Consider the following 15,420-nt stretch of genomic DNA (forward strand, 5'->3'; position numbering starts at 1 on the left):
AGCCTGACATGGGGCTTGAACCCAGGGACTGAGATCATGATCTGAGTTGAAGTTGGACGCTTAACCAACTGAGCCACCCAGGTGCCCCTGTTTTTTAAAATTTAGAATTGAATGGAAATGTATTGTAGAAATTTGTTTTGAATGAGATTAAGATGTAGAAATGGTAGAATGGTCTCACTTTAAAGAAATCAAATAAGAACAGGATGGGCTAGGTTTAACATCTCTCCCCAGTTTTCATGGGATGTGTTAGACTGTGATGGAGTGAACTCTTGATTATGCAATTATACTGAATTCTTGCTACATCCTATAGGCTGATATTCCATGTCTCTTCTTCCCACGCCCAGTTCTTTCAAAATTGAAATCAGCCGCCCAAGTCAGCACTAACAGTCTCTTGGGATTCCCCTAAGAAAGCAGTGGGTGGGTCTCCAAGAAACCGATTTTGTCAAGAACTGTTTTTAACCACTATGGAAGATGGACTCCTAGTGGATCTAGGATCCACAAATACTGGAGGTGGTAACAGTTACCACCCAAAGGGACTACTGTCCTGAGGCACTCAATGAAGCCATGAATTCTAGTTGAAGAACCTGGTACCAAATGGTACCAAAATGTCCGGTTTGGACTGTGAGAGTCCATTCTTTTTTTTAAAAAAAACTTTTTATGTTTTTATTTGAGAGAGAGAGACAGAGTGTGAGCAGGGGAGGGGCAGAGAGAGGGAGACACAAAATCTGAAGCAGGCTCCAGGCTCTGAGCTGTTAGCACAGTGCCCAATGTGGGGCTTGAACTCACAAACTGTGAGATCATGACGTGAGCCGAAGCTGGATGCCCAACCAACTGAGCCACCCAGGCGCCCCTCTAACTTCATTCTTAAAATACATCTTACATAGAAAAAGATTTAAGTTTTTCTTATGAAATTACATGAATTTTGAGTGTTTCCAGTAATTATAATTTACTCAAATATTTTTGTTACATTTAAATCCTGCTTTGTAACTTTCCCTTCCATTCAAACCAATATTAGTAATTTCCTCAAGGACATGATTTAGCACTTGGGTGTAATTAACAGTGACTAGGAAGCATTTCACCTTGAGATTTTAAGGTTCAAGTATGGAAATACATACTACACACACACACACACACACACGATATATATATATGAGAACTACAAGAGCAATAAGTCCAAAGTATACTAGGAAGAAAGTAGCTAGCTACTTTGTTCTGGAAATGGCAGCATAGGAGGCATAAAAATATGTAATTGGTTGAAACAACTAAAACTTTAAGAGGAAGATGAATGGTAGGTAACATTTTAGGAAATCCTAAATAAGGCAGAAAATAGTGAAAGCATCTTCTTTGTGATTATGAGTGTAGCCTTGTACAGCAGAGGATTTACAGCTTTGGAAGCAAGAAAGAGTATCAGCAATGAGTATACCTGTCTTGGAAGAATCTGGTAGACTGAGGGCCTTTGTGAAAGACACATCAATAATTACGTTTGAAGACAGCCTATTGAATTGATTTCATATTATTGAGAGCAAGTCTGAATAGTTTCTCTGTTACCCATGAATTGAAATAAATTAAGAAAGATACTGATAGAAGCAAGAGAAAACAATCATTATTTCACACAAATCAGGAAACCTAGATCAACATGTGGTCATAGCCATTATGGATGAAGGTAATACGATTTGCCTTTCAGGTATGACCATTTTTGCCTACATCCTGGGAAAACAATGCTTTTGCCTCCAGGGGAATGAGTGAACAATATGAAACTCTTTATCCATTCATTCATCAGTGGTGACTTAGGCTGTTTCTATGTCTTCAAACAAAGGAACTAGAAAACTAATAAGATGTCACTAGAAATTCCTATAAATCAATAATTACTTTAAATGTAAATGGATTGGTTTCTCTAGTCAAAAGACTGGCTGAAAAGATTACAATGGCAAAAAAAGACTAACTATATTCTACCTATAAGAGATTCACTTCAGCTTTAAAAACATGCAGACTCAAAGTGAAAGGATGGAAAAAATATTCCATATAAATAGAAACTAAAAGAGAATAGAGGTAGCTATACTTCTATTAGACAAAATTGACTTTAAGTCAAAAACTCAAACAAGAGATAAAGGTCACTGTATAATGATAAAGGGGTCAATTCAGTAAGGAGACTTGACAACTGAAAACATATATGCACACAACACTGGAACACCTAAATATATTAAACAAATGCCAACAATTTGAAGGGAGAAGTAGCCAACACTATAGTAATGTAGGGGACAATATCCCACATTAAGTAATGAATAGATCATCCAGGCAGAAAATCAATAAGGAGACATTGGACTTGGACAATACTTTAGACCAAATGAATCTAACAGACAAATATAGGAGATTCCATCCAAGAGCATTCTCCAGGATAGATGATGTTATGTCAGACAACACATCATAGCAAATTTAGAGATTCAAATCATTCCAAGTATCTTCTCCAATCATAACAGTATGGAACTAGAAATAAATAACATAAATAAAACTGGAAAACTCATAAATATGTGTAAGTTACTCACTCCTAAGCAACCAATGGTCCAAAAAAAAGTCAGAAGGAAAATCATAAATATCTTGAATCAAATGAAAGTGAAAACACTATATACCAAAACTTATAGATGCAGCAAAAGCTGGTGAAGTTTATAGCAATAAATCCCTGTTTTTAAAGAAGAAAGATCTCAAATCAACAACCTAACTTTACACCTCTGGAAAGTAGGAAAAGAAAAAGAAACTAAACCCAGATTTAGCAAGCATAAGAAAGGAAAAAACAAAGATTAAAAAATAGAAAAGATCAGGGTCGCCTGGGTGGCTTAGTCGGTTAAGCGTCCGACTTTCGCTTAGGTCATGATCTCGCCGTAGTGGGTTCGAGCCCCGCGTCGGGCTCTGTGCTGACTGCCAGCTCAGAGCCTGGAGCCTATTTCAGAGTCTGTATCTCCCTCTCTCTCTGACCCTCCCCTGCTCACGCTGTCTCTCTCTCTCTCTCTCTCTCTCTCTCTCTCTCCTAGAAATAAATAAAATAAAAATATTAAAAACAAAACAAAACAAAAAAAAAATAGAAAAGATCAATGAAAGTAAGAGTTGGTTTTTTCAAAAGAAAAGCAGAATTGACAATTTTAGCTAGACTAAATAAGAAAAGAAAAAAATGATATTAGAAACAGGAGGTATTATAACTGCTACTACAGAAATACAAAGGAGTGTAAGAGACCACTATAAATATTATACACTCACGAATTGGATAACCTTGAAGAAAAGGGTAAAAGGCTGGAAAACATACAACCTACCAAGACTGAATCAGGAAGAAATAGAAAATCTGAATAGACCAACAGCAAGTAAGGAGATTAAATCAGTAACAAAAAACCTCCCAAGAAAGAAAAATCCAGGACCAGATGATTTCACTGGTGAATTCTATGAAGAACTAATACCAATCCTCACACTCTTTTAGAATACTGAAGAGGAGGGAACACTCCCAAACTCATAAAGCCAGCATTACCCTGACACCAAAGCCAGATAAGGACACTACAGGAAAAGAAAACTAAAGGCTAATATCCCTGGTGAATACAGAGGCAAAAATTTTCAACAAAATACTAACAAACCAACAGTACATTAAATGAACCATACACCATGATCAAGTGAGATTTATCCCTAGCATGCAAGTATGGTTCAATACCTGCAAATCAATAAATATAATATACCACACTAATAGAATGAAATAAAAAACAAATCACCTTGTGATCGTCTCAACAGATGCAAAAAAGGCATTTGACAAAATTCAACATCTTCTCATGATTAAAACTCTCAACAGATTTGGTAGACAGACAGACCTCAACATAGAAAAGCCGTATGTGACAAGCTTACGGCTAACATCATACCACGGTGACAGTTGAAAGCTCTTCTTCTAAGATCAGGAACAAGACAAGGGTGCCCACTTTCACCACTTTCATTCAACATAGTAGTGGAATTTCTAGCTAGAGCAATCAGATAAGAAGCAGATATAAAAAGCACACAAATTGGAAAGGAAAGAAAGTAATATTCTCTTGGTTTGCAGATGATATGATCTGATATAAAGAAACTCCTAAAGGCTCCACCAAAACACTGTTAGAACTAATAAACAAATTCAGTGAGGTTACAGGACACAAAATCAACGTACAAAAACCAGTTGCATGTCTGTACACTAACAGCACACTATCTGAAAAGGATATAAAGAATATAATCACATTTATAATGGCACCAAAAACAATAAAATACTTAGGAATAAATTTAATCAAGGAAGCAAAAGATCTATATCCTGAAAACTATAAAACACTGATGAAAGAAATTAAAAATGACACAAATGGAAAGATATTCTCTTTGGATGGATCAAAAAATTAATATTGTTAAAATCAGTGATTAATATACCATCATATTACAGTATAAAAATATTCTAAATTTAATGTTATACTTACCTTTACTAATGTGTTTTAAATTTCAGCTTTAAGGACTCCTTTCAGTCTTTCCTGTAAGGCTGGTCTAGTGATCATAAATTCTCCTATTTTTTGTGTGTCTCAAGAGTCTTTATCTCTCCTTCATTTTTGAAGGACAACTTTGCCCTGTAAACTTTCTTGTTTGGCAGGTTTTTTTTCTTTCAGTACTTTGGTTATATCATCCCACTCTTTCCTGGCCTGAAAGGTTTCTGCTGAGTAATCTACTGAAAAGCCCTATGGGAGTTCCCTTGTATGGGAGGATTTTTTTCTCTTGCTACTTAAAAATGTTTCTTTTTATCTAAAGTTTAAATAAAACAAAATAGATGTTACTTAAATCACCAAGTGTTATTTAACAGTACCTGAAATTATTAGCCTATGCAATTAGCCAGGCGATATAAATTAGAGACATAAAATTCTGCAAGGAAGATGGAAAAGTAGTTTTTCAGATGATGTCATTGTAAATCTACAAAACCAAAGGAATCAAATGAAAAACCACTAAGACAATTAATTCAATTTGTGACTTGTTAAAAATTAAAATACAAAAAGTAATATGTTGTATATAAACAATAGTCAATTGGAACATATAATGAAAGCATAATAAAAGAAAAAAATCCCATTTCAACAGCAACAAATAATTTTAATACTTGGGAGAAAATTAATACAAAATATATTGAACATTGAGTTTTTAAAAATTAAATTTATAGAGGGACACCAACTAAAAACTATACCAATCTAGGACCTCTCAAATACTTGAATGATATGAATACTTTAAATGACATACCTTGATCTTTTTCAAAAATATCTGATACTATAAGCATACAAATTATTATAGATTATTCTATACATTTAATATAATTCCCCCAAACTGCAAAAGGAAGTTTAATAGGGAATTTGGAATACACTACATGTTTATTATTGAGCTTATTATGTAAAAATCCATGGACAAAATAATATCTGACAATTTTGTAGAAATAATTTATATATGTATAGAAGGATGTTTCAAAGTAATACGTATCAGTGACTTTTTTTCTTAGTAAAATAACTTACCAAAGAAATGAAGACAATGGACATCATTTATAAAACACATCTGGAGAAAATGGAAGATATCAATGCCAGAAAACCAATGATGACTGTGGAATTGCCATAATATTCATAATAACTGTTAAGAATTCAATCACTGCTTCCCACCTACCAGATAAGGAAAGAACAGAACATCTGAGTTCAAGATATTTTATTGAAACTTCATTGATTTTGAATTTAATTTATGTGATTTCTTTGATCTCACTAACAAAATCAAGCCTGAAGTTAGCTTTTTTCTCTTCAGATGTGCCATCATTAACTCTGTAGGGCCTGGAAAATTAGAATCTGTTAGATGTGGGACAGTGAGAGGAAGATACGTGGTTGTCAGCATGCCAGGTAAGAAACATATCCTCACTTTGCGTGAGATACAAGTCTTTGGTCCATGCCCGGTTTTGTCCATATCAAAAGCCATATGGGCCAGTGGATGTTACGTATATTTTTCCTGATTAATAGGACATTTCATTTTTTTAAGTTTACTAATTTTTGAGAGGTAGAGATATAGAGAGTGAGCAGAGGAGAGGTACAGAGAGGGAGATGGAATCCCAAGGAAGCTCCATGCCTTCAGTACAGAGCCCGATATGGGGCTTGAACTCATGAACCATGAGATCATGACCTGAGCCAAAATCAAGAGTTGGACACTTACCCAAGTCAAGGCCTAGATTATTTTTTAAGATGGAAAATATATCCTTTTTTGACTTGGAGAGAAATGTGGGGAAATCACTTCAGAAAATTAGGTTTATGTGTCCATGGTTCTTTTTTTTCCTGGCCCTGGAAAATAAGAAGTGTTCGAACATTCTGAGAATTATTTAAGATGTTGTGATGACCACCAAGATCTTTCTTGGTGTTGCTATATATTGAATGAAAAATGGATAAGTTGAGTGAGTGAACAAACGAATTCATGAATGGATGGATGAATAAATGAAGAGGGGGTTCTAGAAGATTAAAAACGTAAGTTAAAAAGGAATAAAGCAACATAATATTCCTCTACCAAGAGTTTCCCAGTGTTCTCTTTCCTCACCTAGCGGTTCCTCTGCGTACAGCCACTTTATTTGTTGCATATACCACAGCCTCCTTTATTTAAGCAAAGTAGGTTTGGAGACTGAGTCAAGTGGTAAGAACACCCGAGTCAAAGTATCTTTTTTTTTTNCCAGGCGCCCCCCACCCCGAGTCAAAGTATCTTAAATAAGGAAGTACACACCTTACATAGCATGGCCTACGAAGGTATAGTGGTGCTGGGGACAGTGGCTCAGTGGTACCCTCGCTGCTGGCTTCATCTCAGGCAGTGGTGAGATGGCTGCTGCGGGTCCAGGTATGTCACCTGGACAGGTTTACGCCCAGAGGCAGAAAGTCCATCATTTCCCTCCTAACTCTTCTTCAAGAGCGAGGAAGTCTTTCGAGAGGTCCCTGAAAGACCTCCCCACATAGCTCATTGGCCAGGATTGTATCACATGGCCAGTGCCCCTAATAATCGTAACAAAGGCAGTGGACTTACCACAGTTCAATCAACTCCGCAGGGGTCCCCCCTGGAGGCTGGGAAGAGCCACGCTCAGAATTGGCTGATACCCGGGACACATTACGGTTCTGGGAGCAAAAAGGAAGGGGCTTAAGGTCATTATAGATTAGCAACGGAGAGATCACATTTAAATGGTTGCTTTTCAAATTCTGCCACATTCCTCCTTCTCCCAGCAGTTGGGAGGTTTCCCAGGAATCTTTCTCTTATATCTTTTATGATATTTGCTGTTACCACATCCTTTTCAACTTTCTTCTGCTGCCAACAGAAAGATAAAGAGAGTGTACTATGTTACAGTGAAAAATGAGACACTTTTTGCCTGTGTGGCAGTATATTATGTATTAAATATTTTCATGAGCTGACCTCTAATTGGTATCTCATTTCAGTATAGTAAACTTGGTTTATTATGAATCCATCATTTTTTTTACATAAACTAACCTAGGTTTATTTTTGCCTTGACTGGGTTGTTTTAACAGTTCATAAGTAATTCTAGATATAAATTATTTAAGGAGCTCTCCACAAAACATTTTGCTATGAAATCAAAGCTTTCATCACTTACGTTAATCTGACTCTGGGAAAACTTACAGAAACTTACATACCTAAGTATGAAGTTGTCTTGTTTTTCCTTTCATTTTCTAGTTGTTGCATTACTGTTACACTGTTGATACAAAATGTGTTTTCCGTTTCATATATAAATTAGACTAAGTAATAGAATTTCTTGACAAAATAGAGGAGACTTGCATTATTCACAATGCAAGCGTTCCTTCCTTAGTGTAGAGAAGGCACACAGATAAGTATGTATTGTACACTTTCCTTATTTATTCCCTTTCTTTTCTTTAATGCTCGCATACACAGAACAGCTTTGCACTGAGCCCATACCACCACTTAAGGCCAACCACCTTCCCTTTTCCCTCACAAAACTGGACAGCTCTTGCCATATCAGGTCATTAACTGTTTATTGCTCAGTTAATTGAGTGCCATATAAAAATGAGCTGACCCAGGGAGGAAAAATTACCTGGTCTTCCCACCTAGGCAAGCTATGAACTAAGGATCCGGGAAGCAATATAGTCATGGTGTAAAGGAAGACAATTAAAGACAAAATTCAATGGTAGACTTTCACTTCCAGGAAGATAGGATAGAATGTACTTGTACTTATTTCTCCTGGTAAGTACACCAAAACCCTTGGACATTATATATAAAACAAGCAAAAGAAGACTCTGAAAGGTGAAGAGAAAAAGACAGCTTAAACTTTAAATTACAATACTGCTTATAATCACTCAAAAAATACTTTGGTGTAAATCTAACAAAGCACACACATTTCTTGTAGGCTGAAAACTGCAAAATTCTAATGAAAGAAATCAAGTAAGATCTAAATAAATGGAGAGATATATCATATTCATGGATTGGAAGATATAACATCTTAAAAAGTATCAGTTCTTCCCAAACCTGACATGCAGGTTTAGTGCAGTTTCTATCAAAATATTAGCAAGATTTTTTGAAGGCATAAACAATATTACTTTAAATTTTATGTGGGAAAGTAAAAGAATGACAATAGCTAAAACACTTTTTAAAAAAAGAGAAAAGGAAGGAAGAATCAGTCTATGCAATTTCAAGATTTATTGTATAAGTGCAGTCATCAAGACTGTTGTCACTGGGTAGAAAGAAAAATCCATCCATCACTACAACCAAACAGAGAATCCAGAAATAAAGCTACACAAATATGATATCTGGCAAAAATGCAAAAACAATGCAATGGAGGAAAGATAGCCTTTTCAACAAATGGTATGGGAGCAATTGGACAATCCTAGGCAAATGAATGATGAATGAATGAATGAATGACCATCATGACCCTCTATCTCAGTGGCACTTATAAAAAAATTAGCTCAAAGGACAGTTTAAGCATTCCTTTGGAATAGCTAAAAGAAGATTTGGAGAGCTAGAAGATAAATCTGAAGAAATTATCCAAAATGCAGCACAGATATGGAAAAACAATACAATAAGAGAGAGGTATTAAGAACCATAGAAGTTAGAGGGTCCCTGGGGGGCTCAGTTGGCTCTTGATTTCAGCTCAGGTCATGATCTCATGGTTGTGAGATTGAAATTGAGCCTGCTTGAGATTCTCTCTCTCTCTCCCCCTCTTTCCTTCCCCCACTAGTGCTCTCTCTCTCTTTCTCTCTTTTTCAAAAAGAAAAAAAAAAGAACCTTAGAGGGTAAAATGAGATGATATACCTCTAGTAGAACTTTAAAAAGGAAAGAATAGAGAGAATGAGAATCTTTGAAGAGCTAATAGCAGTATCCAGAAATGATCCAAAAATCAATCCTCATGATCAGGGTTGTCAGTGAATCTCAAAATACAAAAATAAAAAGAAATAACCTAGAGCTTTGTGGCAGGACTGTAGAACCCAAAAGACAAAAAAAGTCAATTTTTAAAAACCTTTAGAAAGAAAATAACAAAGAATCAGGATTAGATAGAGGAGTTCTTGACAGCATCAGTGGAAGCCAGAAGACAGCAGATTACATCTTCAAAGTACTGTCACCCTAAAATTGTCTAGCTGGTGAAAATTATCTTTAAACTTCTAAAAAGATTCTTAACATAATTCTTAATAAGAGCAAGGTTGGGGCGCCTGGGTGGCTCAGTCAGTTAGGCGACCGGCTTTGGCTCAGGTCATGATCTCATGGTTCATGGGCTGGAGCCCAGCGTCTGGCTCTGTGCTGACAGCTCAGAGCCTGGAGCCTGCTTCCGATTCTGTGTCTCCCTCTCTTTCTGACCCTCCCCCGCTCATGCTCTCTCTCTCTCTCTCTCTCTCTCTCGCTCAGAGCAAAATAAAACATTTAAAAAAATAAGAGCAAGGTAACTAGAGCTCTAACAAAATATAATTTCTCACCTATTAAACAACCCAAAGTCTAAAAATTGCACAACAGATTCTGTCTGAGGGTGTGTGAAGAACTAGGTATTCTCACACATTCTGGGTAATCTTGCATTGTTCACTAAAACTATAGGTTGCATTGCTTTTTGACCCAAATATCTCCCTTCTGGGAATCTATTTCTCATAAGCACTGATACAACTGTACAATAACATGTATACAAGGCTGTTCCTTGTGCCAGTATTTTTAATAGCCAAAGATTGGGGAAAATCCATTGTTCAAAACATAGGAGGCTGCCTATACAAATGAAAAATCTATAGGGTGAAATACTGTCCAGCTATTTAAAAAATAAAATAGGAGGGGCACCTGGGTGGCTCAGTTGGCTAAGCTCCAACTTTGGCTCAGGTCATGATCTCACGGTTTGTGGGTTCAAGCACCACATCAGGCTCTGTTGTGGAGCCTGGAGCCTGGAGCCTGTTTTGGATTCTGTGTCTCCCTCTCTCTCTGACCCTCCCCTGCTCATGCTGTCTCTCTCTCTCAGAAATAAATTAAAAAAAAAACATTAAAAAAATAAAATAGGAATAAAGAAGATCTCTATGCATAGACGTGGAAGAACTTCTGGATTTTTACCAGTAAGTAATGTCGGTATGATGAGAAAGAAGGTTATAAAGGAATATGTATATTCACCTAAGCATTTAAAACTCTGGAATGATTAAAGTGAAATTAATAAAAATTGTCACCTGTACAAGGAAGGTGGACCAGAATAGAGGGGGGATACTGATTAGAATAAAGTTATATGGATCATTTTATATTTCATTGCTTATTTCTTACTGATTTGTAGATGTTTTAAGGTAACCTGCACAGTCGTTCGGCAATTATGCATCTTTAAAATAAGAAACATAGCAAGATATATACTGTTAGGTGAAAACAGGAAATCAGAAAGGAGGGGAATAATATAAAATAAGCGGTTAAACCTCTGACTCTTGGTTTCAGCTTAGGTCATGACCTCATGGTTCGTCACATGGTGCTGACAGCGAGGAGCCTGCTTGGGATTCTCTGTCTCCCTCTTTTTGCCCCCCTCCCAATAAATAAACATTTAAAAAAAGAAAAAAGAGAAATATATCATTTAATAAACAATGTTTTCATATGCTGAAAATTTATTTTATCTACTACATTATAGTATGTAATACGAGAGTTTAGCAGGTTGTCAGATACAAGATCAATATAAAGACCTTTTCATTTCTATCCATAAACAATTACAGATTTAAAAATACAACTTAGGGGCACCTGGATGCCTCAGATCAGTTGGGCATCTCACTTTGGCTCAGGTCATGATCTCACGGTCAGTGAGTTTGAGCTCTGCATCAGGCTCTGTGCTGACATCTGGGAGCCTGGAGCTTGCTTCAGATTCTGTCTTCCTCTCTCTCTGCCCCTCCTCTCTCCTGCTCACACTTTTTCTCTCTCTCAAAAATAAGTAAACATTAAAAAATACAACTTATAATTTATTTATAATAACAAACATATGTATAAATATGAATATGAGTTATGAATAATTCTTATAAGTAATGTACAGTATTCTTATATATATAATTGTAAAACTTCATTTAGATACATGAATAAAGATGTTAAAGAAAGGGACAGACTTACCATGTTCCTGAATACGAAGTCTCATTATTGTAAAAATTTCAAAAATCCCCAAGTTGATCATGTTCATAGTTTTTAACCTTTACACTGTCCCCTAAAGCCACTATGGAAGAAGTTACCTTTTATTTTTTTTAAAGTAAGAAGGATTATATTAAGTGTCTTTCTAGCTTCTTCATTTAATCCTAAAATGTTTTGCACTTCACTCAGGTGTAATAATGAGAAGGGGAAAATTGAAGAATACAAGTTCTATATTGGTTTAGAGAAAATACTAAGTTCCGATTATAATAATATTTAAAAACCGAAGATAATTTTCAGGAGATTATGGTCATCAGGAAATTAATACTGAAAACTATAATAAACCACCATATAAGACTTTGCACTTTTCAAATTACTGCCAAATCCACCTATTCTTTTACTTCATCAAGATCCTTTTTAAACATCCATTTATTTAATAAATATTATTGAATTTGAGTACATTGTTTTAGGAGATGGAGATACAGAAATGAGTAAGACAGTTTATTCCTTGAATTCACAGAACTTAAATTCTTGAATTCCCACCCCCCCATAAGGGGGGGACTTAATTAATTAACAAGACAGTATTAAATGATAACTTTTATAAAGAAAAGAAAGCAAGGTAATGTAATAGAGAATGACTAGGGGAAAGAGGTGTTTTTAAAACTGAGCAATCAAAAGAAATGCCTCTAGGAGGTGCCATTTGAGCTGAAATCTGCTAACAGTAAGGACAGCATCCTGTGGAGAGTTGCAGGCCAAGGGAACAGCTAATGCAAATACCCTTAATTGGGTGGAACTTTCTCACCAAGGCAGAGAGTGATAGGAGATGAGACCTGCAATGTGGCAAGGTGATTATCACAGAGAGTAGTGATTCTCAAAGTCTGGTGCGTTTGGGTGAGGGTCCACCAGACACTTTAAGGGGTCAGCAAAGGCAAAACTATTTTCATAAGAATACTAAGATGTCATTTGCCTTTCTTCTTTTCTCTTTTGTTGACCTTAGCGTTAATAGCTCAAAAGCAATGGTACAGATCAAGGTACCAAACTATACTAGTAGTTATTATAGATATGCTGTTTGTTTGTTTTCTGCCTCACAGATGGAGATTATTTATTTATTTATTTAATGTTTATTTTTTTGAGAGTGAGACAGAGTGCAATTGGGGGAGGGGCAGAGAGAGAGGGAGACACAGAATCTGAAGCAGGTTCCAGGCTCTGAGCTGTCAGCACGGAGCCCGACATTGATGGGGCTCGAACTCACACCCTGTGAGATCATGACGGGAGCCGAAGTTGGAAACTTAACCGACTGAAGCACCCAGGCGTCCCTCACGTATGGAAATTTATTAAGTGAACACTTACTTATCCGCAGAGGAAGCAAAACTGGTGGATGAAGTCCAACTATGTCCTCCATTCAACCCCCCATACGTATTTTCATCCTTTTTCTATTTTTCCTTGTTTCTATTGGTCTTTCGTAAGCTTCTATCCTAAGCCTTCAACCCTCTCCATCCTTCACCGTGCTTTTCACATGTTCCAATTTGGGAATTTCTTTCTCTTCATCTGAGTATACTGTTTCAGAAACCCTTCAACTTGAGCCAGGGGATTTGAAATGTGTATCTCAAATTAGTTTTTTTTTTTAAATGTTTTATTCATTTCTAGGAGAGAGAGAGAGAGAGAGACAGCGTGAGCAGGGGAGGGTCAGAGAGAGAGGGAGTCACAGACTGAAACAGGCTCCAGGCTCTGAGCTGGCAGTCAGCACAGAGCCCGACGCGGGGCTCGAACCCACGAACCGCGAGATCATGACCTAAGCGAAAGTCGAACGCTTAACCGCCTAAGCCACCCAGGCGCCCCATATCTCCAATTAGTTTAAAACTAAACTCGAGTTTCCATTAGAAACACGCTGAGTGCCAGGTATACGGCAATAAATAACACCAAGCTGACTGACACCAGACACTTGACCTGACTCCCTCCATTTTCTCTTGATAAAATCCCAGCCTCTTGTGTCATTGTCATCCTTCCTGTAATCTCACGCTTATGTTTTGTTTCAATCTGCCCTTAAAGCTATTTAGATTTTTGCCAGGAATTCTTACTGGCTTTCACATTCACATCTTTAGAATGATTGTGTTTTCTTTCCAGACTAATCTGCAGTTTTGTACTTTGTTTCACTGTCTCGGCTTCTGTTTCTCTGGCAAACACCATAAACACTCTTGCTTTTTATTTCACAGGGATGTTGTGGCTGCTGGTTGTAAATGGGCTTGGCTTCTTTCTCACTGTTTATTTTACACCCTTACTTCTCAGGGCCGTTTAATCCCCGTCTAGATCTCTGAGAATTTGAAAGTCTATTAAGGATGTTTGAGACCTGAGAGAAAAGAATCTTGGCTCTGAAATAAAACAAAACAAAACAGTCAAAACTGGTATTTCATTCAACAGCAAAACTGTAAAAGTTCTTTGAAGGTTTTTGCTTTTTTTTTTTTTTTTTTTTTTTGAGAGAGAGAGCGCGCATGTAAGCAGGGGAGAGGGGCAGAGAGGGGAGAGAGAACCTGAAGCAGGATTCAAGCTCAGCATGGATCCCAATGTGGGGCTTAATTCCACGACCCCGGGATCACGACCTATGACAAAATCAAGAGTCGGACACTCAACTGACTGAGCCACTCAGGCGCCCCAATTCTTTCCAGTTTTTAAAGAAAAATTAAGTGTGTACAATATGGTCCCAGTTAATACCTTTGACATGTTGTGGCACTGGGCAACTAATTTTTGCATTCTTGAAGGATTAAGAAGATACTTTTCCCCCTTGATCTTCTTATCACTTTAAATCCAATCCTATTTCCTCAGGCATTTGTTCATCCTTCAGACGATTTTGCCAAATTTTAAAGATTAATTTAAACAAATTAATTTTTCCTCATATAAAACATGAAAAGAAATATCTACCACTCTACATTTCATAACTTCTGTTTCGCTCTTTCATACTTATCTTTTGGGTTTACTTTAAATACACTTTAGCCAATAAGGAAGTATATCTAAATAAATGTAGTTTAAACTTTTGTTCCTGTGGTAGATTTCCATATATTTGTTTTAGGGAAAATGTCTAGATCACGCTTAGCTGTACCATTGTGTCTTGGACACAACTGAAATTTCTTCCCACTATCATTCTTTTCTAATGTGGTAAAGTTGGCGTGTGCTTAAATTTTTTAATTAATTTCATTTATATACAATTTTTGAAAATTATTTTTATTTTTAGGGAGAGAAAAGTTGCATGATTAGGGGAGAGGGACAGAGGAGGAGGAGAGAGAGAAAGAGAGAGAATCCTAACAGTCTCCATGCTCACTGCAGAGCCTGACGTGGGGCTCAATGCCACAATCCTGGGATCATGACCCGAACAGAAATCAAGAGTCAGATGCTCAACTGACTGAGCCACCCAGGCACCCCAGTTAAATATAGTTTTAATTGAAGTTAGAGGAGAAGTACCTACTGTGCACAAAAGTGTCACAAATGTTTCAGTACTCAATTCTGCCATTTCGAGAATGGCATAGAGAAACAACGACTGTTGAGTACTGATGCGTGACACGAGCTTCCTAATACCACTCTAATTAACCCACACGTCTCCACACTGGAATCTGCCAAGTTCACAGCAACAGTAACTTAATTTTTACTTATTATTGCTCCTGTGAGTGTTTCTAAAAGTTGCAGGGCACGTGTCACATATTGTCCAATAAGCCAGCTTGTGCTGGGTACTGCCACAGGCCCACGGTGCGTGAGGGTCTCCAGCGGGTTCCACCTTCCGGCAGGTGTGATTTGCTAATACACAAGAGTCCCTCTCTGGGTGCTTCCACAGCTCCA

The sequence above is a fragment of the Crocuta crocuta genome, unplaced genomic scaffold (assembly GCF_008692635.1).
Source record: "Crocuta crocuta isolate KB4526 unplaced genomic scaffold, BGI_CrCroc_1.0 scaffold262, whole genome shotgun sequence".
Lineage (NCBI taxonomy): Eukaryota > Metazoa > Chordata > Mammalia > Carnivora > Hyaenidae > Crocuta > Crocuta crocuta.